The sequence below is a fragment of the Malus sylvestris genome, chromosome 6, assembly GCF_916048215.2.
Source record: "Malus sylvestris chromosome 6, drMalSylv7.2, whole genome shotgun sequence".
NCBI lineage: Eukaryota > Viridiplantae > Streptophyta > Magnoliopsida > Rosales > Rosaceae > Malus > Malus sylvestris.
Window position 1 is genome coordinate 2,822,817 of NC_062265.1, and position 24,367 is coordinate 2,847,183.

Genomic DNA, 24,367 nt, shown 5'->3' on the forward strand with positions numbered 1-24,367 from the left:
ATATCCTAAATAAAACCTCTCAATATTGTACTAATTAATTATATATAAATGATTATGGTGTGTTTAAACTTCTTTCATTAATTACTACATATTTTCTACACTCACAATGTTTGCCAACTCGCTATATAATCAACTTAAATCAGTTAAATCCATCATGCAATGCATTTCCTTCCAATTTTTTGTGATAAACTAATAGATAATTGACTAAATAAACATCCTGCAAAGTTTCATTAAAAATTTCCAAGTTTTTCTTACAATTTCCGTGGTTTCCATGTAATTTTTATCGATATCGATATTATCCCGATATTTCCATCGATATTTCCGTGTTTTCGGACTACCGATATTTCCGATATTACCGATATTTTCTTCCTTGTTTAGAACATTGGGGTGGGGGGTTGCCCGGTGGGATGGGGTGTTTGGGTTGCAAGGAAGGGGAAGGGTCGGGGGGTTCTGGGTTTGTTTGATTTTTTTTATTTATTTTTTTTAAATATGGTAAATATTATTATATTTTAAATCCATAAAAAAATTTATTTTTGCCACGTGGCATAAATTTGGCAGCCACGTCAGTGTAAATGTGGATCCCATATTTCCCACGTCATCACTTAACGGTTTACTTAACAGATATCCTAACAATTGTATGAAATTGAAATAAAATGATAAGTAAATGTATGAAATTGAAATGTTTTAAAGATGTTGTAAGGAATTGAAAATGACCCCAAACCTGAGGAGGTAAAATGCAATTTACCCAAAAAATTATACTACTAATATAGTGTTTAAAGATGTTCTCCAAAATTTGTAATCAAATTGTTAATTTAATTTATCCATGTCAGATTTAAAATCATTGTTAACCGTCATATATACTTATCTGTGTTTTGTACATGCAGGATAAACAATGTAAACACTAGAAACACAACATAGAAAGTGTTTGTACCATATTTAGGGCCTCCGCATTTAGACCTCGTATAAATACTCGGGAGACTCAAATGTAATTATGTAATAAATGAAGGGGCAAATACGTAATAAGTGAGGAGCCCTTATTCTATAAAAGGACTCCTCACTCTCCTCATTTTATGTATCATGGTTTGTACCTGATTTTAACACATGATAAATTACTTGCTTACATGCTGATAGGTTAATCGTGACATCCAAAAGTATTATCAAAGACGCTTTAACCAAAAATGTACCCACTCCGCTATCCTTGATTAAACCAAAAAAAACCACGGCAACGAGGAAATTGTTAAATCTATCTATCTAAAATTCTTATTATTGATTGGATGGATTAAACAATTTCCCTATTCATATCCTGTTCTTTCATTTGATTAAGGAATGTGGAGACAATGCATCTATGGTTAAAACATCTAGATTTATACTTTTGGATCCATCTTAAACCCCTCAATAAAAAATCAAGCAATTAATCACATGTTTGCACCAGGTCAAAAGAAGAAAGTGTTTCTCTATGAATTGATAACAATCAATTCCTCTGAAGATGAGAGATGGAAATGATGATAAGACTTGAAATAATGGAACCTTAAATAATTCAGCAAATTATGTCTGTTTTACACAAAGACACCAACTGATCCTTATTTGATCCATCTCTGAGTATCATTCATTACCATTCTTGCAATAAAAACAATGCAAAATTGTTTTCCACTCCTTTTTCAGCCATATTTTCACATTTTTATTTCACTGTAAATCATAGTCTTTGATTTGCTTCAGTTTATATACCAAAGCACTAACCTGGGGACTCATCTTCTCCAAATGGTACATTCTTTTTTCTCTCTGCCTTTCCCCTTTCTGGCTTTCTCTACTTTAGTTATTTCCCATGTTTGGTTGCCTAGGATGTTTTGGATAATAGAAGTTTTTTAAGACCCCAGATTGTGAAAAGTTTAAATTTTTGTTCAATGTAAGAAACGACCCCTCTTAATCACATGTTTGCACCAGTTCTATAAAAGGAGATCATTCTCCCACAATATTTCCTAATATCATTTGTACTAAATCATTCACTAGTACTCACTAAGGGAGAGTTAGAACCTATGTACTTGTGTAAGCCCTTCCCAATTAATGAGAACTCCTCGACTTCGTGGACGTAGCCAATATGGGTGAACCACATACATCTTGTGTTTGCTTACTTGTCTCTATCCATTTACATACTTATCCACACTAGTGATCGGAGCAATCTAGTGAAGGTCACAAACTTGACACTTTATGTTGTACCAAAGTCCTCACTGATTTTGTGCATCAACATTTTGCGCCGTCTGTGGGAACAACACTTATTCCCACTCTCTTCAGCTTTGTCAAGCTGGTTTCCACCATTCGTACACTCTTTTTTGACCAGGCATCCCTCTCCAACATGAGGAGAGAAGGAAGCCACAACACGTAGAATAACACCCCTCTTGCACCTGGTGCGAAGCAAGGAAAGAAGGAACAAAAGAAGTTTGCTCTTCAGGATAAAGTCGATGAGGTGGAGGCTTAGAACAATAAGATAGCGATGAAGAATGAGATCCTCCAAGAGCAGTATGAGAAGGTCTTCGAGATGCTCCACGAGGCTAGATATACTAAAACACACGAGCTCATCACCCTTGTGGAAGTCAACCATCAACTGGGTGCCCCCTAACACGGAGGGTCATTTTCCCTCGACATGGGTATTTCTGTTGAGGAGCGAGCTACTCATCCAAATGGCAACCAACATGAGACTTTTCTCAACCCAGCTACTTCGACCCGAAGCAGGAGTAGTGGAGGAAGGTACCTCCTTACAGAAAGAGTGAAAGGATCGAAAGCCGTCTTTCACGATTGTCGAGACTTCCTAAAGCAAATTCGAGATAATCTTATCCATGTAAGCTCGAAGATCAATGACCCAAGGGTCTCTGAAATACTCGGTCCCCTCCCATGGTCCCAGGCCGGCTACCAATTTGGGGAAGGAGCAACAAGTCCTAAAGAAACACGAAGGTATAGGGGACTCAGAGATGTTCCGACAGACATACCTTGGAAGTCAGTACGGCGAGTCTAAGGAAAAATCACATGCTCTTAATCAAACATTCCTACTTACAAGAGGAGATGGAGATTTACGAAAGAAAGCTCCAGTGGTACATGATTCCACTTAGGACCCTCTTGTCCTACAACTCCTTAAGGAAGTAAACAAGTTGAAGGCCGAACGACAAGCTGAGATATCGGATTGGAACCAACCTAGGCCTGACCCTTTTACAAGGAGGATCCTTGACACCCCCTCCAAGCAAGACAAAGCAGAAGCTTGGCTTGCAACTCTATACTAGAAATGAGAACCCGATTGAACACCTTAACTTCTTTAAGTCTACCATGGCATACCGAATGCATACTGACAAAGAGTGATGTCTTCTCTTCCCCTCCACCCTCTCTGGTGGAGCTCTAAACTGGTATTGCCATCTTCCACCTGAGATGGTAGACTCATTTGAGGAATTGAGGAAACTGTTTATTTCTCAACACATTTTCCAGACCGATCGCTTACACTCTGCGGATGACTTGTACACTATTCGCCAGAAGCCAGACGAGTCATTACGTATGTATGCTGGCCACTTCAGCCATGAGTATTCCCGTTGTGCCAAGGCAGATGACAAGACTGCCCCCAAAGCCTTCACGGCAGGCCTACGTGACTGTTTCTTTAAGTACATGATCAATGCCAACACTTGAAAAACTTACTCTGAGGTGATGGCGCAAGCTTACAACCATGTCTTCGCCGAGGCAAAGACATACCAAGAGAAACCCCCAACAGCCATCCCCTATGAGCAAGTGGGGAATGGAAGCCAGATCCACCTAAATGAGAAAACCTCAACCTTCCAAACGGTAGTGGTGCCTCCCCCTGCCTTACTTCATACTTTGCCCAAGTCAACAGACATATCAATCTCAGGGCAAAAGGAAAGATTTCCATCCTCACCAGTCTCATTTTAGTAAAAGGAGTAAGGGACACTACCGCGATAACCAAGGGTATCACCACGATAATCCTCGACCCCAGACAGTTAACACAATGGGTTAAGCACATGTCTGGACAGGCCCTACCTCGAGGTATGAGGCATACATACCTTTGAACGCCACATGCGTGGCCATTTACCCCAGCATAGCACACCTGATACCGAAACCAAAGCCGAGGTAGTCGGATTACAAGCCCACGAAGAACACGGGCACGTTTTGCTGCTACCAAGAGTATAACGGCCATGACGGCGAGAAGTGTATCACCCTTCATGATCATATTGAAGCTTTGGCACGTGAAGGAAAAATTGATCAATTCCTCTTTCACCCTCCAAGGGGTAACCATAACCAACACCAGGTGAATGTGATATATTCCATAAGTGGCGGCACACCCATATCTAAATCTTCCAACAGGGCTATGAAAAATAGTGAACGAGCTTTAAGGCCTGGCCACCAAGTGTTTCACGTGGAAGACATCAGGGAAGGCAAGTATCAAAAGCCTAATTGGGATCTAATATGTTTCTACCCTAAGGAAGAAAAAGGTATCATCTACTCTCACAATGACCCACTGATCGTGGAAGCTCACATAGCCAACTTTGAAGTACGATGAATCCTGGTAGACACAGGGGCTTCGGTTAATATCATGTTTGTTGAAGCTTTCAGGGCACTTAATGTAGCTGAACACTTGCTCGATCGCTCGATTTCTCCTCTGATAAGCTTTTCCGATGATATCATGCAACCTTTAGGGAGCATACACTTACCTTTCACCATTGGTACAGGCCCTTACACAGCTACCATTACCACTAACTTCCTGGTGGTTGATTGCCCAACGGCATAGAATGTCATCTTTGGACGCACCGCCATCAATGATATCAAGGCCATGGTATCCACACATATGTTGTTGATGAAATTTTAAACCCTTTATGGCAATGGTTACATCAAAAGAGATCAACTTAGTGCACGGTCATGTTACAACACTTCGGTCAAGCAACAACACTTGTCTGTGCCCAAAAAAACCCTTTCTGTACATGACCAAGTCATAAAGACCAGCCCGGATGAAGTCAACTTGGATCTTCACGGTGGCAACCGTCAACCCGATGAACCTCGAGATGACTCTTTCACCCAGCAAGCACAACCCACTGAAGAGTTGGAGAAGGTCTCTATCTCAAAAGATTATCCGGATCGCATGGTGAAGATTGGCACCACCTTGTCACCACTCATTTGGTTGGCATTGATCTCTTTTTTGCAAGAGAACACTGAGGTTTTCGCCTAGTCATACGAGGACACACCAGGCATCTCTCCCGATATCATCTGTCATCGCTTGAGTATTGACCCCAAGACCAAGCCGGTGAGACAGAAGCGAATATCATATGACGCTGAACGATACGAAGCAATGAAGGTAGAAGTTGAAAAACTCAAAGGCATAGGCTTCATCCGCGAAGTCAATTACATAACATGGGTAGCAAATGTGGTCCTTGTTAAGAAAAATCAAACCAAAGAAAGTTTCCTCCTCTAAAAGGTCTTGTGGAGAATGCGTGTCGACTACACCGACCTAAACAAAGAATGCCCAAAGAATAGCTTTCATTTTCCTTTCATTGACAGACTTACAGACTCTACAGTAAGGTGTGAACTCCTGAGCTTCATGGATGCTTACTCAGGATACAACCAAATCCTCATGAACCCTTGGGACCAAGAACACACGGCCTTCATTACTGACATAGGACTATATTGTTATAAAGTCATAACCTTCGGCCTAAAAAATGCAGGGGTGAATTATCAGAGACTAGTCAATTCAATGTTCGCTAAACAGATTGGGAAGGGCATGGAAGTTTATGTTGATAATATGCTAGTCAAGAGCAAACATGCTGACCAACACATTGCCAACCTATCTGAAACTTTCACCATTCTGAATTGGTATCGAATGAGGTTGAACTCCAACAAATGTGCCTTCGGCGTAGGCTCTGGCAAATTCTTGGGCTTCATGATTAGCCAACGAGGCATTGAAGCTAATCCCGAGAAGATGCAAACAATCCTCGACATGAAGGAACCGGTAACTTCAAAAGACACCCAGGCTCACTTGAGGAATGTCGCCTACAAGCAGCGCATCTCCAACTACTATGACTCAAGGGTCAAACCTCGTTCTTTCAAAGTGGGGGACTGGGTATTGAAGAAAAGATGACTCTGCGACAGAGTCCCGAGTGAAGGAACACTTAGTCCAAACTGGGATGGACCGTTTGAAGTTGTTGGCATCAGTCGCCCTGGCTGTTACAAGCTTAGAAGCTCAAATGGCAAGACCCTTAGCCATCCATGGAACGCTAATCACTTGAAGTACTATTACAAGTAAACTCACATTGTACAAGTGTTACGCTTCAGCAGTTCGACATCCTATGTAACGAAGACCATTTGGCATGAATTCAATAAATAGGTGATTTAGACAACTCGGTCGTAATCATCTTACATTCCTAGCAATGAAACACTCAGGTTCAAAGCTTCAACATGAATCCTTCCAACATGAAACAAAGTCTAAATATATGTCAACAAGACTATACAACTAAACAAATAGCTTCACAATATATTCGTTCAATCATACATTCGAACACATTCATACATAAGCCAACTGTGCTTCGAAAGGGTTCAACATACTTTGTGTCATTCGACACTTGCTACAATGTTCCTCGGCACCTTGCCCTTATTCTCACCAACTAGGTGATAAAGGAACTTATTTTCGTGCCACCAACCAGGTGATGAAATGTACAAACCGTACTCTAATATTATTTGGCAACTTGCCACTCTTATCACCAACCAGGTAAAGAAGGAACTCACCTTTGTGACACCAACCAGGTGATGAAATGTACAACCCGTACTATAATATTATTTGGCAACTTGCCATTCTTATCACCAACTAGGTGAAGAAGAAATTGATCTTCATGCCACCAACGAGGTGATGAAATGTGATGAAAAGTGATAAAGGAACACACCTTCGTACCACCAACCAAGTGATGAAAGCAACTCACCATTCGTTCCACCAACTAGAAGACAAATGGTACAACTTGTACATGTGAACTCCTAGCATTCACAAATAATAAAAAACCCTCAAGCTTTACAACTCAACTAGGAGAGCACTTATGCCCAACAAGAGTTATAGTCACCAACAAAGTCTTATTGCAAGCCAACAATGACTTCAGTGCATGGTATACGAAGATCAAGTTCTTCAGCCCTCTTGCATCTGCTTCAGACATTTCACCTCCGTAACAATACAAATACTACAACTCGTAGAAAGCTTCACACTCTTCATCAAGATTGTTTGAAGCAAATTAAATTTATATGGTTCATCCAAACCTTCGACTACTACAAGGTGTGGCTTGTATATGTTTTCTTTCCTACATTTTCAAATTTTCAGTTTTCCCAAAAAAAAAAAAAAAAAAAAATCAAAAAAGGGAAATTTGGAAATTCAACAAAGCTTCATCAATGGAGGACAACTACAATTCTCAAAAGCTTCACACACTCTTGATCAAGACAGTGTGAAGCAAAACCAATTTATGGTGCCAACAAGAGCTTCATCAAAGGAGTTCAACCACAATTCTCAAAAACTTCACACACTCTTGATCAAGATAGTGTGAAGAAAAATCAATTTATGGTGCCAACAAAAGCTTCATCAATGGAGGGCAACTACAATTCTCAAAAGCTTCACACACTCTTGATCAAGACAATGTGAAGCAAAACCAATTTATGGTGCCAACAAGAGCTTTATCAATAGAGGGCAACTAAAATTCTCAAAAGCTTCACACACTCTTGATCAAGACAATGTGAAGCAAAACCAATTTATGGTGCTAACAAGAGCTTCATCAATGGAAGACAACTACAATTCTCAAAAGTTTCGAACACTCTTGATCAAGACAGTGTGAAGCAAAACCAATTTATGGTGCCAAAAAAAGCTTCATCAAATCAAAGGAGTTCAACCACAATTCTTAAAAGCTTCACACACTCTTGATCAAGACCGTGTGAAGCAAAACCAATTTATGGTGCCAACAAAAGCTTCATTAATGGAGGGCAACTACAATTCTCTAAAGTTTCACACACTCCAAAGCTTCACTTACAAAAGCTTCAACACAAAAGCTTCACCTACAAAACTTCACCTACAAAGCTTTACATACAAAGCTTTACATACAAAAGCTTCAACTCCAAAGCTTCACCTACAAAGCTTCAACACCAAAGCTTCACCTATAAAGCTTCAACACAAAAGCTTCACCTACAAAGCTTCAACACAAAAGCTTCACCAACAAAGCTTCAACTCCAAAGCTTCACCTACAAAAGCTTCACCTACAAAGCTTCAACACAAAAGCTTCACCAACAAAGCTTCAACTCCAAAGCTTCACCTACAAAAGCTTAAACTCCAAAGCTTCACCTACAAAGCTTCAACACAAAAGCTTCACCTACAAAGCTTCAACACAAAAGCTTCACCTACAAAGCTTCAACTCCAAAGCTTCACCTACAAAAGCTTCAACTACTACAAAGCTTCAACTTCAAAGCTTTACCTACAAAAGCTTCAACTCCAAAGCTTCACCTACAAAGCTTCAACACCAAAGCTTCACCTAGAAAAGCTTTACCTACAAAGCTTTAACCCAAAAGCTTCACCTACAAAAGCTTCACCTATAAAAGTTTCACCTACAAAGCTTCAATATAAAAGATTGACCTACAAAAGCTTCACACACTCTTAACCAAGATAGTGTGAAGCAAAATCAATTCATGGTACCCAACCAAACTTCAACCTCAAAGCTTCACCACTAAAGCTTCACCTATAAAGCTTAAATATATATATATATATATATATATATATATATATATATATATATATATATATTTGGAAATTCGAAAATTCAAAAAAATAAAAAATAAAAAATAAAAATTGCGTAGGCTTCTTCTTATTTGGGCCTAACAACTTTCATAACAAATATATATGAAGGAGGAGTTTTGGGCTACCACTTAGAAAGGAAAATGGTGAAGTTTTGTTACTTTGGAAACTTGGCTACTAGCAAGACACCTCATTCGTCAACTCCCTCGGCCGGAGACTTGGGGGACTCCTACCATATGCTACTACACCTCGGTACTTGGAAGGTTCACGACTACTTAGTGACTTGGATCTTTCAAGTCTCCAACCGAGAAGTTTTCCTCACTCGGGAAATTAAGGGAGCACTACCTTAACCTACATGCTTCACTCACAAAGCTTCAACATACAAGCTTCAACAAAAGAAAAAATTCAAGAACTTAGTGAATAAGGCTTTGGTGTATTTAACACAATACGTTGAAATGAAGCAAAGCTTATTTATTGATATCTCCGATAAGTTACAAATATGTACATATACATGAATCAAAATAAACAAACAAGAAGGTTGCTCAGGAAAAGTCTCAACAGTCGGTAAAGCCCCAGAAAGAGAAGGCACCAGAGGGTGATCATTCGGAGCCTCAGTACTGGGCAGAACCCCAGAAGGATGAGGCACCAGAGGTTAATCATTTGGAGCTTCATTACGTGGTACAGCCCAGAAGACAAAGGCAATAAATGCCTTTCGAACAAACCCACAAACCTCTGATGATCAAGTAAAATCTGACCATCAGATTCCTGCAGCTAGTCAAGCTTCCTCTTCATGTTTGTAGCATAGTCATGTACGAGCATGTGCAACTGTTTATTCTCATGCTTGAGCCCTCTAATCTCCTGTTTGAGACTTATCACTTCAGCCGCCAATGATTCAACTTGGCGGGTTCGAGCAAATAAGCGTTAAGCCATATTAGACACAGAACTTGCACACTAAACACTGAGAGCTAGAGAATCCTTAATAGCTAACTCATCAGACTGTTTGGAAAGTAGTCTATTATCTTTGGGAGTGAAAAGGTTCCTGGCCACCACCGCAGCGGTCATATCATTCTTCATCACAGAGTCCCCAAAGGTAAGAGGACCAGTAGGGGATAAGAAAGATGGGCGCCATATGTTGTCTTAAGGAGGCATAGCTGCCTCTTCACCAAAGTTCAAGTTAAAACGACGGTCTGATGGGCCAGACATTATCAGAAATGATGAAGGATAAATGAGGTCCAATAAATCTCTGAAGTACGAAAATAAAGGGAAAATTCCTACAAGGAATAACTCACTGAACGTACTTCTTGCACATAATTGGTACCCCTATAAAAGAAAGGGCAGCAGGACCGTTTGTTAAAAAATCGAAGAGGCACCACTTTCCGGATTTCGAGAAGCAGATTTTCCTGAGGAAAATATGTCGACAATCCCTGCACGCAACATCAGCTCTTTGGGTACCACAGATAACTTTGCTAAAGATCTCTGACAAAATTTAGACACATAAATTTTGAAGGTCCAGCTACCCTACCATTACCACAAGGGTAAATGAACAGCACCACTGTTGATAACTAGAAAGTCCCTATGTGTGTCAACCTCCGTGCTCCGTGGCAAGGCAGACTAGCAAAAAGGCTCAACCTTTACTCACATAAAGAAAACACTCCCAACATGATTACTTGCTCAAAAATCGAAGAGGCACCGTTCCCCGAATCTCGAGAGCCAAACTCCCACCATGATTGCTTTCTCAAAAATCGAAGAGGCACCGCTATCCGAATCCCGAGAGCCAGACTCACAACATGATTGGTTTCTAAAAAATCGAAGAGGCACCGCTCTTCGAATCTCGAGAGCCAGACTCCGAACAAGATTACTTGCTCAAAAATTGAAGAGGCACCGCTATCCGAATCTCGAGAGCCAGACTCCCAACATGATTGCTTTCTAAAAAATCGAAAAGGCACCGCTCTCAGAATCTCGAAAGCCAGACTCTCAACAGGATTGCTTTCTTAAAAATCGAAGAGGTACCATTCTACGAATCTTGAAAGCCAGACTCCCAACAGGATTGCTTTCTCAAAAATCGAAGAGGCACCGTTCTCCGAATCTCAAGAGCCAGATCCCCGACATGATTACTTGTTCGAAAACCGAAGAGGCACCGCTCTCCGAACTTCGAGAGCCAGATTTCCTTGGATAAAGTTTATCTGCAATCTTCACACGTAACATCAGCTTTCTAGATACCACAGACCACTTTTTCAAAATGCTCTAACAAAGTTAAAACACGTGAATCTTGCAGCTCCCATTACAGTGTTATGACCAAGAAGGGTAAAGGAACAGCATTACTACTCGTTGTTGGGACAATTCCTATATATGTTAACCTTCATCCTCCACAGCCAGGCAAACCTGCAAATAAAAAAATGATCAACTTTTCTTCACATCCGAGAGAGCACTCTCAGCAGAGTCTCTCGAAATACTCAGTTTCTTTCCCCCCCCGATAATACCTCTGCAAAAAAGCCACACCAGAGCAAGAGTATCTCATATCATCAGGGTTAAAAGCAAGAGTATCCCATATGATGCTTTTTCCCTATCTTTTCCTTTGCCCTTGTTTACCTGCAAGATAATGAGAAAGAGAGCAATTAGTCAGCGCCTGGAATCAAGCATCCACTCAGGAACTGACTGCTTGGAACTCCTTGCCTGATTACTTACCTGGCATTGCTCTCGAGTACTCATCTTCAACATCTTATGCTTCCAGAAAAGATACCACATCTGTTTGAGGACAGATAGGGCAAGTGAGAAAGATACAAGGAAACATGTGGAGACAAGCGCAATAGAACACTGGCCGATTCATCTATTACTTTGACAATAGCAAAAGTATCCCATATCATCAATGTCGAACGCACTCTTGATTTGATAGACTTGTTTTGACCCTTAAATTCTTGAGTCGGCCTTATACTCTGGAGGAAACCAAAAAACCCTCCAGCCCAGTTCAAAAAACCTATGCAAAGTTACTTTTTCAAAAGCAAAAGTATCTCATGTCATCTCTTCTCCTTTTTCTTCTCTTTATCCTTCTTGCTTCCTGCAAGATAGGAATAATGAGAACAATCAGCTGGAACTCGAAATCAAACTTCTGATTTGGGACTGATTGATGGGAGCTCTGATTGCTTACCTTGTCTATTACCTCTTTCGGCAGATCTCCTAGCTCGGCGACTTGGGGGACTCTTTCTACATGGTTTGTATCGTGCTTGACCAAGCCTGAAATTACAAGTAAGCTTCAAGTGAAATTGATACATTACCTTGTGCATCTCCACTGGTTAAAGATACCACCTTTGGATGGAGGAAAAGTACTTCTAGAGAAGATGCCACATCTACCTATGAGACAGATAAGGCAAGTGAAAACGATACCACACTTTGGTACTTAGAAGTTTCGTGATTACTCAGCGGCTTGGATCTTGCAAGTTCCCAACCGAGGAGCTTCCCTTACTCGGGAACTTAGGGGAGCACTGTTTGTACCATACTTGACCAATCCCAAAACTACTGAGCACCGGTCAACGTTATACCGTCAAGGACCCAGAAGAGTTTCCCTTCAACCAGGAAGCCAATCACAGCACGACACATGTCGATATCAGAAGCCAATCATAGCGCGGCACGTGTCAACATCAGAAGCCAATCACAACACGACACGTGTCAGTGTCAGAACAAAGCTAGAAACTCTCTTCTATAAAAGGAGATCATTCTCCCAAAATATTTCTCAATGTCATTTGTACTAAATTATTCACTAGTACTCACTAAAGGAGAGCTTGAACCTATGTACTTGTGTAAGCCCTTCACAATTAATGAGAACTCCTCTACTCCGTGGACGTAGCCAATATGGGCGAACCACGTAATCTTGTGTTTGCTTCCCTGTCTCTATCTATTTATATACTTATCCACACTAGTGACCGGAGAAATCTAGCGAAGATCACAAACCTGACACTTTCTGTTGTACGAAAGTCCTCACTGATTTTGTGCATCAACACAAATGATTGTTTGGCATATGAGTTATTTTATTTGTAGTTGAAGTTCTAGGTTTTTAACAGATATTGTTTTTTAATTGAAATGAAAAATGATAATTTATTTGTTATCCTTTGCGAATTTTGAATTTCGTTGCATGTAAAAATTGGCAATTTGATTGGGTGGCTATTTGCTCAGTAGTCAAAGTGCTACAATTTTTAGAGTACATCGCTGTATTTTGAACAAATTTTTATGTGTATATAGAGTTGTCAACAACTACTATATGTTTTATGTAAACAGTTTTTACATATCTCAATGCTTACAACACATTTAATCCCTTATTCTAATGGTTATATTTCATACTTATAATCAGGCAAAGGTTCCAAAAGGAGTCGAAGGCTTTCAATGTGGTACTTCCACTTAAAAATCTCATAATTGTTTTCATTTTGGCTACTTTGTTGTGGATTTAATACAAGTTTGATCATTACTTAATGCCCTTTGGGTGGTATGTGAGATTTGACTGTTTATGCTTTATCTGTGTATTTAATGAATAACTGGGGTGTTTGATGTATCTTATCTAACCAAACATATCACCTTTTTTTTTTTTTTAAATGTACGATATTCATTATTAAGAAATGGATACGTACATCAATGAGGATAGGATGCTAACAAAGGGCCTCGATAAAAACCTTGCTGGGATTTTCAACCCAGTCGAAGGGAAAAAGAGTGTCCCGCATCAACATAATTAATTAGGAATTACTGATATTAATTACATTACTAATTCATACTGATACTATATTAATTACATTACTAATTGATACTGATACTATATTAATTACGTTACTAATTTGTTTTTGCGTTTCTCTGTTTGTGTTTCCTATTTTCGCCAATTTTCAATCCTTGCCAAATAGGTTTTTTGTGAACACTTACTATGATCATATTCCTTTTTACATTTTAATTACTATTATGTAATTAAAATGTAATATCTCATTGAAAAAATTATCTTGCTATTGATGGCCAGCAGCAACGCGCGAGTATCATTGCTAATTATACATAAATAAAGGGGGTGTATTCAATTGAAAATTTGAGAGACTTTAATGGATTTATAAATCTATGAATTTTTATGGAGTTTAAGGGGGTGTATTCAATTGGGATTTTGAGGGATTTTAATTATTTTAATAAATCTAGAGGTATTCAATCAGGATTTTAAGTGATTCTCTGAAATTCAATGTGTATTCAATTAGGATTTTAAGATAGTTTATTAAAATCCTTAGAAATCCAGGTGTATTCAATTAGAATTTTAAAGAAGTTTATAACATTCCAGGTGTATTCAATTAGAATTTGAATTTAAAGAATTTGAAAAAGTTGAGGAATTAAAGGGAATTTGAGAGATTTTGTAATGTATTTTAAGCATCCACAAATCTCACATCTTCCCATGAGATTTCGAGGGAATTGAATTAAAAATTTACATATAATCTCTACAAATCAGTTAAACTCCATAAAAATTCATGGATTTATAAATCCATTAAAATCTCTCAAATTCCCAATTGAATACACCCCCATTAATTGATTTGTAGAGATTCTATATAAAATTTTGATTCAATTCCCTCGAAATCTCATTGGGAGATGTGAGATTTGTGGATGCTTAAAATACACTACGAAATATCTTCAATTCCCTCTAATTCCTCAACTTTCTCAAATTCTTTAAAATCAATTTCTAATTAAATACACCTGGAATGTTATAAACTTCTTTAAAATCCTAATTGAATACACCCGGATTTCTAAGGATTTTAATAAACTATCTTAAACTTCTAATTGAATATACATTGAATTTAAGAGAATCACTTAAAATTCTGATTGAATATCCCTAGATTCATTAAAAGAATTAAAATTCCTCAAAATCCCAATTGAATACACCCCCTAAAACTCAACAAAAAACACTGTTCATTAACAGTGAACGGGAAAAAATGCCCTCCAATTCCTTTGATATCAGCCATTTTTCCATTTTACATAGCAAAAAGATGAATTTGCCCTCCTAGCCCATGCGTCCATCATCCCTGCACCTAGGGATAAGCCAAATACCCACGGATATAGGTAACCGCGGTTAACCGTCCATTTAAATTTCACGGTTACAGTTATGAGTAACCGTTTAGATAAATAAACGGTTATGGGTATAACCGTTTAACCGTGAAATTTAAATGGATGGTTATGAGTATTAATTGCGGTTATAAACGGGTAACCGTTTACCCATTTATTTTATATATGTAAAATTACCACAAACCATGTTCTCTATCGAACAAAACTTAGATCAATGCTATTGACTATAGTGCATGGTTTATATAGCTAATTATATATATACATACATATATATATATATATATATATATATTATGTTAATACTTTATGTTGATGCACGAAACCGGAGGGGTCTTGGAACAACATAAATCCGACCGTGAATTTGCAAGAAAGTAAATAACACAAGATGTATCGTGGTTCACCCTAATATTTGGGCTACGTCCACACTGATATTGTATTTCTCTAAAAGGATTATGAGGGAGAGAGCCTCTGTAATGTGAGAGTGAGGCTTTGAGAGGTGAGGGGGCTTAAGGATTGTGAGGGTGAGGAGGCCCTTTTATAGAATAAGGGCTCCTCACTTATTACATATTTGCCCCTCCATTTATTACATAATTACATTTGAGTCCATTGAGTATTTATACAAGGTCTAAATACGGATGCCCTAAGTATGGTACGAACAGTAGTCCCCCAAGTCTTCAGTCAAGAGAGTCTTTTGGTTGGAGACTTGAAATTCAGTCCATGTGTGGGCCGAAGTAACTAGATGTCGTCTAGGACTGATACTCAATATGAGACAGTGCTCAATCTGAAATGATGCTCAACTAGAAGTAGCACATGTTGCAAGGCTGCTCTGCTTGTGGCTTATGTTTCCTTGGTTGGCTCGGTTTGTGGCGTTGAAGGTAAGGGAGTCCTTTTTATAGAATAAGGGCTCGCTCCTCAATACATAAATGATGGGCTAGAGTTGATGCTCGCGGCAAGGTGGTTACTTAGCAGGCGGCGATGCTATCTAATGATGGTGAGGGAGTCCCTTTTATAAAATAAGGGCTCGCTCCTCAATACATAAGTGATGGGCTAGGAGTGATGCTCGCGGCGAGGCAGTTGCTCAGTAGGCGACGATGTCCTCTAATGATGGTGAGGGATTCCCTTTTATAGAATAAGAGCTAGCTCCTCAATACATAAGTGATGTGTTAGGAGTGATGCTCGCGGCGAGGCGGTTGCTCAGTAGGCGGCGATGTTCTCTAATGATGGTGAGGGAGCCCTTTTTATAGAATAAGGGCTCGCTCCTCAATACATAAGTGATGAGTTAGGAGTGATGCTCGCGGCGAGACGGTTGCTCAGCTGGCGGCGATGCTCTCTAATGAAGGCGAGGGAGTCCCTTTTATAAAATAAAGGCTCGCCCTCAGTACATGAATAATGGGTGTTCTCTAATGAAAGTGAGGGAGTCCCTTTTATAGAATAAAGGCTCGCTTCTCAGTACATAAATAATGGGCTAAGTCCCCCAAGTATTTTTCATGAGGCCCAGTTGAGGCCTAATATATGGTACATAATGTAGTTCCCCAAGTCTTCGATCAATAGAGTCTGTTGGCTGGAGACTTCAAATTGAATCCATGTATGGGCCGAAGTGGCGGTTGTTCGAAGGCGGTATTTGTATACCCTGCACTGAATCTTTGTAGGTGAAGCTTTGCAAGTGAAGCTTTTGAAGCTAAAGCTCTATAAATGAAGCTTTTGAAGATAGAGCTTTCGAAGTTGGAGCTTTGTAAATGAAGTTTTCGAAGCTGATTGACATGAGTGATGCTCATGAATGTTTATGTTGATTAACATGAGTGATGCTCATGGATGTTGACATGTGTGATGCTCATAAATGTTGACATGAGTGATGCTCATGAATGTTGACATGAATGATGGTCATGAATGTTTATGTATGATTGACATGAGTGATGCTCATGAATGTTTATGTATGATTGACATAAGTGATGCTCATGTATAATTTTGGAGTACTGGACGTACTTTTGATCACCTGGTTGGTGATAATAGCGGCAGGCAGCCGAATAATTTTAGAGTACTGGACTTACTTTTGATCATCTGGTTGGTGATAATAGCAGCAGGCTGCCGAATAATGTTTTGTAGTATTGGACGTAATTTTGATCACCTGGTTGGTGATAATAGCAGCAGGCTGCCGAATAATGTTTTGTAGTATTGGACGTAATTTTGATCACCTGGTTGGTGATAATAACGGTAGGCTGCCGAATAATTTTGGAGTACTGGGCATACTTTTGATCACCTGGTTCGTGATAGTAGCGGTAGGGTACCGAATAAATTTAGAGCCATAAGGCCAAGCTCTTTTGAGCATATGGGCCTTCGCCCTCCACTTAGCATTCCAGCCCATTATATTGGGCTTGCCCTTTTTTTTTCTTTTTCTTTTTGGCATGCTGCCTTTTTTATACATCAGTATAACTATACAATAATTGCTCTAGTTTGCAGAAGACAACTTAATAAAATATTCATCAATGACAGTGGGTATGGGCTGTAAAGATAAGTGTCTTATCTTTGTGGTTGTTTTCATACCGTCCACCTTCAAATCATGTAGCAAATTAGTCTCTTTAAATACCCACAATTGCTCATTTTCCTATAGCTTTTTCAGAAAAGTGGGAACATGCATGATGAAAGTTGGTGGCCATTTTCTACGCTGTCATCATGTCAAGTTGACTCCCTTAATCAACAAAGAGCTTAGGCTGCTGTGCATTAATTGTTTCTTTTCCTGTAGCTTTTTCAGAAAAAGTGGGAACATGCATGATGAAAGTTGGTGAGCATCTTCTGCGCTGTCATCGTGCCTTCTGGTAGCATCTTTAGATTGGGTTATCCTCCTGCGTCGGCTTCAGCTTCTGGCTTAGGAGCTGACTCAAAACCCGGCTTTCGTTTATGCTCACAGATTGGCTAACATAAGTTTTTTGGACCTTTACTGGGTTTTTTCCTGGGCATATCAGACCCAGACGCCGACCGGGAATTATTTTTTGGTTTCCTTGTTGCTGCTTATTGGGCCGAACCCATTCGCCATTAAACCAATCTTGATGCAATCTGAGACGATCTTTCTGAAATTCGATCAAATTCGGAGGGTTGTCGAAGACGACGCTGTACTTGGAATTGTTCTCGACAACCTTCCCTACGACCCCAGTCCACCACCCATCTCTGTAATCCATCTCTACCATATCTCCCTCCTCGAAATTCTGGTCAGCGAGCTGCGGCTGCGTGGGCCTCAGGTGCTCCGAATCGACGTACTCCTTGAGCTGCTTAGATCCGTCTTCCGTGACCAAGTTCTTGTAATCGACCAACGCCCCTTTTCCTCTTCTTCGAGGCGGAGTTTGTGGGGCTTGTGACAATGGTGGCTCTGAACAAGGCGTCTTTGAACCCTTCCTCGTCGGTCCTCATTTCTACTTCTGAGCTCACGTCGAACAATTGGAGCTGCTGCTGTCCGCTTGGCGAGTAGAGCCAGCTCGAGATCTTTGCTACTGGCACCGCCGGCGGCCTGGACGCTGTGGACGACTACGGAGTCATCTCGGATGTTGAGAGCGATCTTCACGTAGTCATCGTTGTTGTTTTTGTCGGAAGTAGTACCAGTAGTCTTATCCGTACCGCCGGAGTTGTCGACCTTGGTGCTCTTATTCCGCTGCCACGCGCAGCTGGAGTTGGAGGACGTGGTCGGTGCGTAGTTAGACGTTCCTAGCAGGCCGCTGAAAGCTCGTCTTTCGAACTGGGTGCTACCTCCGAACGAGGTGGACTGAGTCGACTCGGTGTCGGAGTTGTACTCCGAGGACGTAAGCATCCCTTCCTCGTCGTGATGACCGTTCATTGCTCAGATTTTTCTGACAATATCCAAAAGTTTTGTTGATTCAATTATTCAACAAGTTGTGAAAAACAGTGGAAAGAAAAAAAGATGTGGGTTTGGAGATATTTTTGCTGAATTTACAAGGTCTTCCCTCTTTCTTCCAAGTCCAAAGGTTGAAGATGATGTTTGGTTCGGATTTTAGAGAGAGAAAGTTTTAGAGAGAGGGAAAGGGTGAGGGTGAGATATGGAGTTAGAGACATGAAAAGACGCGGTGGTAGCTGTGTTGTTGAGAGAGAGATGGAAAATGGGTTTTTGATTGGTTTCTTAAAACTGCACAGAGTCTGTGAATGTTTTCTGGACAAGCCCAAAGAGTGAGGTTTTCTGGGTTCTTGGGTTTCTGCAGTTTCACGGTGGTGAGATGAAAAAATGAAAGAGAACCAATATAGCTTTTCGTGTCGTTTTCCACCGACGGCGCCAAATGTTGATGCACAAAACTAGAGGGGTCTTAGAACAACCTAAATTTGACCGTGAATCTACAAGAAAGTAAATAACACAAGATGTATCGTGGTTCACCCCAATGTTTGGGCTACGTCCACACTGATATTGTATTTCTCTGAGAGGATTATGAGGGAGAGAGCCTCTGTAATGTGAGAGTGAGGCTTTGAGAGGGTGAGGGGGCTTGAGGATTATGAGGGTAAGGAGGCCCTTTTATAGAATAAGGGCTCCTCACTTATTACATATTTGCCCCTCCATTTATCACATAATTACATTTGAGTCCCCTGAGTATTTATACGAGGTCTAAATACGAAGGCCCTAAGTATGGTACAAACACTTTACATTATAGGTTAAATAACTCAAGAATATTGTCTTCTAAACAGTTTTCGTAACAAAAAATACTTAACAAATATTATATTAACTTCATTGGGAAGGTGGATTAGTAGTAAAAGTTTTCCCAAAAGATTAGGAAAATAAATAACAATTCCCTTCAGCCCCACTCACTTAATTCAACCCAAGACCTGTTCTTCAAACATGTTGCGACTTGCCATTTCAGCTAATCCCTCACTTTTGTTAGCATTGTTACTGTAATTTATATATCCTATATTCCAATTTTGTTTTTTAAAACTAAGTTTCTTGCTTTTTCATTCTATATCAATTAAAAATATCGTTCGTAAATTATTATTTCAATTATTGGAATGGTATAAGGACTTAAAAAATTAAAATACGGAAATACGGAAATGTATGATGAATGTTTATAAACGGTTTTGGGTATAAGTATAACCGTTTAGGCAATTATCCAACGGATATATAGTTATGCGGGCATGAGCATAAACAATTATGGATAAATAACCACAGCTACCCGCCGCTATAACCTTTGCCCACCCTAGCTGCACCTTCTGCTTCGACTTCCGCTTCTCAAGTCTTCTGCTTTATTCTGCTCTCTCTCATAAAAAAAAATAAGATCACTGCTTCTCTTACTCTCTCTCTCTCTCTCCTTTTCTTTACTAGGACTGATGCGTGCTTCAGATTGGTTTCTAGAAATCGGAGGAACCAATGAAATTAGCGTCAGGATTAAAAGGGGAGGTTGAATTCGGGAACTGGGCTTGAAGAATTTGCAGCCTCCATCTTCAGAGAGGTCCCATATTACTGCTGCAACAGGTCCTTCAAATTCCTCCCCATTTCCCTCTTTTGCTCTCAAATCCTTGCTCTTTCTTTTGCAAAATAGTCTCAGAAGAGATCCTGGGTTTATCGAATCCTTTGTTGTTCGGCATTTTGTTCTCATCTTGCGATCCTTGGGGCAACAACTTTAAGGTAAATTTGTTTTTAATGATTTATCCTCATTTTACGATGTCCAGGCTAACAAATTTGTGACAACTTTAAGGTCTTTAGTTTTCTTCGGCTAAATAGCCAAAATTATTCCTAGCCAAAATTATTCCTAGCCAAAATTATTTATGAGATATGCATAACTCATCACTCTGGTCTCTAGCATTTCAAATGGATAAAAGTGATCCCTGAGATTATCCACCGTCCATCATTTTGGTCATTTCATTAAAAACTCCTTTAAGTGTCCCGGAGCTCTTGGCCGGAAGTTTGGACAATTTTCAAAACTTCGTAACTCAATCGTTTCTAAACCAAATTCGACTCATAATATATCAAAATGAAGATAGGAAAGTGTAGAATAAGATTATACCTATTTGGAAGCCCAATGGCTGCCAGAGATAGCTGGAAAATAGCCTCAAAGGTGACTGGCCCGATGGAAAACTGGAAAACTCGCCGGAAACTGGGTAAACTTTAAACGTTCATAACTTTTTCAATACTCTACGAAATCAAGTGATTCAAAAATGAACATCATACTTCTTGACGAGACGAAGAGAATGGTACCTTTGTAGATGGCTAAATCGCCGTGATTTGACAGGAAAATAGGTCGAAAGTGGCTGTCTTGGTGTCGAGTTAGCCACTTTCGAGCTGTTTTCCAGCCAAACCACGGCGATTTATCCATCTACAAAGGTACCATTCTCTTCATCTCGACAGGTTTTGACAAGTTTTTTGTGAAATTGGTGACTAATGGTATGCTGCCTCTTTCGATTATTGGCAAACAAATTATATTGAGCTTGGGTATGTTTAAATCAACTGTCTAATTTTCGATTCTAAGTGTTTAGCTTCAATTTCCATATAAAGTTTCCATTTTTCATGATTTCTTGAATTTGGGTTTTAAACAATGGAAATACTGCTATATTCTTATCATTATGCGCAAATTACTGGTGATTTGTTTTGGTGCCTAAGATTTAGAGAATGGCTCACAGCTTTATTTTCTTTTTCCTTCATTATTACTGTTTTAAAAAATTTCAATGTTGGGTATTGATAATTTGTAGTATGTGAGGGCTTCAATCTATTGGAATTTTGAATGGTTATTGCTTCGTCGGAATTTGGGTGGTCCAAATTTTGAATTAGAAGAAACCCATTTGATTAATATTTTTGGTGGATTGGCTCTCTGTGTTTTCTCTGTTATTTCTTCCCCAGTTGGAAAGTGGAAGCCCCAACTTTGAGCTTAGAGCTTGAATTTCTCAATCATTCGTTTCTCTACACTCTCATCAGTCACTCTTGATCCTCTCTCTGAGGAACTGGGTAATTTTCTAGCTCTATCAAGTAATACTCCATTTAATTGCTTAATTGAGGTTTTTTGTTTCTCTTTTTTCGCTCTTTCATCAGTTCATTGGCTTTGATGTTGGTCTAAATGGAAGTTCCATTAAATTTAAATTTAATCCTTGGGTTAAGCGGCTAAGCACTCCTTGGATTTGGGTTTTCCTTTGATTCCTACACTGTCCAAAAAAAATTGAATTATTACTAGCTAAACAGAGTTCCTATCTGCAACTCCTCCTCCATTACTGCATTCAAATTTTCGACAATGGTGAGTAATTCAAATGCTTCTTTTGTTCGATCGTGTTTATTTAATTTAATTTGAATTCTTTCCGATTTTGTTTTCAGTGTACTTATATGCAGTTGATTGCTCTCCTGGCTTTTTATCCATACCGTTTGGTTCAAAGAATGAAAACACGCATTAACCTGAGAAATCTTAAGAGTTGTTTACAAAATAGTAATTAACTTTGTAGTGTGGATGGCTGGTGTTTTGTTATACTCTATACAAGGGCATACTCTATACAAGGGCTCTTGTTTGTTCCTAATGGTTTTCTCTTGCCTAATAATCAGGTGAACAAAAAGGTTTATGTGGATTTACGTGTTGGTGATTCGTTTTGGGCTGTGAGTATCTTCTTATCTTAACTCTCACTCTGCAATGCGATTGACGATCTCTTCAATCCTTGCTTTGTGATCTCCGTTGTGTTGTTTTATGGTTTTGGATGGTGTTGGATGGCTTGGTGTTTCCATTTCTGTGTTGCAAAGGATTTTATCTTTGGTGGTAGCAAGTTTTTGTGAAAATTAAATATGAAAAACAATAAATTATTTCAGAAAGCTTGCATTGATCGTCTAACAATAGTTGCTAAAACACCCTTTAAACGGATTACTTATACAGAAGTTCGAGAACCATGTAGAGTGGGGGATTGATTTGGCATCTGAGCACGAAAGGTAGTCCCTAAGAATTATTCAACTGGTTTGTCTTATTATGGTTACTGATTAAGAACAAGAAAAGAAATGGTAGCCGGCAAGGAAAAAAGAAAGGTTACGTGAAACAAGGAAAAGAGAAAGCCTTGAAACAAGGAAAAAGAGAAATGGTGGCCGGCAAGGAGAAGCATTCATATGCAAAGAATTAAAAAAACCAATAAAACTGTTGTCTTGTATTTTTATTGGTTTTTTTAAAGAAAACTAATGAAAATGGCTTGAAAACTTTGAGTTTTAATGATAAGGACAAAATAAAGGGTAAAGTGAATAGTACCATGATTGACTTTTTAGTGTAAAAATATGGTTTTTCGTTAAAGTGAACAGTACCGGGTACTTTTCGTTAAAGTTCCATTTTTTTAATTCTTTGCATATGAATGCTTCTCTTTTTTAATCATGGCTCAGATGGTCAGATATATTTATTTTTTGTATCTTTCGGCCCACCGTGAAAGAAAATTGTACTACTGTTTGATATAGATGTAATATAATATATTGATTTTCAGGGATTTTTGGTCTTTGCAGGGTTTTATTTGGCTGAGCAAATGCCTTTGCCATCGCTCTGTAGGTATAATTTCTTTTAAGCAAGGCAATATAACTATGACATTCAGAAAATGGTTGATGAGGCAACACTTTTAACATCTTATTAGTTCCTTTATTAGTTTGATTATAATTTAATAAATTTGTATAATGTAGAGTAGAAATTTCAAACTTCTTATATGAATGATGTTTGTGTGACGTAGAGAAGGAGTTGACCTTTGAATTGGGGTTGTTGCTGGATCGGCAAGTAAAATTTGAAACTTCTATGAGAGCAATTCCACCCCTAAGACTGGGTGCCAGCGTCCAGCGCATTTATCCACTCAAATGAACAGTAATAGACTCCAATAAATAGTAATAGGCCAAAGCATCTCCACTCCTAAAAATGCGCTGGCACCCAGTCAATCTAATATTATATTATTTTATTCATATCAATTAATATTTTTTCATTTAATTTCTTTCTCTCCTGCTTCCATTTCATCTCCGGCAGGGCACTTTCTCTCTACCTTCTCTTTTTTCCCCTTTTTCTCATTGTTTTCTTCTTCAAATGAGCTGATGCACCTGAAATTGACCTCCTCCCCCAAAAATGGGAGCTCGCCGTGGAGGTGCTCCACACCAACGAATGGGACCTTGCCGGAGCTCCACACAAACGCTCGCAGGCACCTCGTTGTCGTCTCCTCACCGGAGCTCGCCATGGAGGTGCTCCACACCCAGGGAGTCGGATCTCGCCGTGGAGGTGCTCCACATCAACGCTCCTCGAAAAATGGACCTTCTCCTCCTCCGCATGACCCGGCTGGCGTTAGCATGAGTCAGATGTACCGGGCAACACCTCAGTCAATTTTGGACTGGGCTAGAGACGAGCTTGGGCTGGGTGCCAGTCAATTGGGTCGGGTGGAGGGGTTTCACAGGGTGCTGGGCAGTTTTTCATCTGGGTGCTGGGCAAAATGCCCTCCACTGGAACTGCTCTGAATGCTTGTTTATTTCATGATTTCATGTTCCTTATGTGTGCCCTTTCTACAATATGTCCACGAAGATTTATTGGGTGAGGGAGATATGGGTATGGGTTT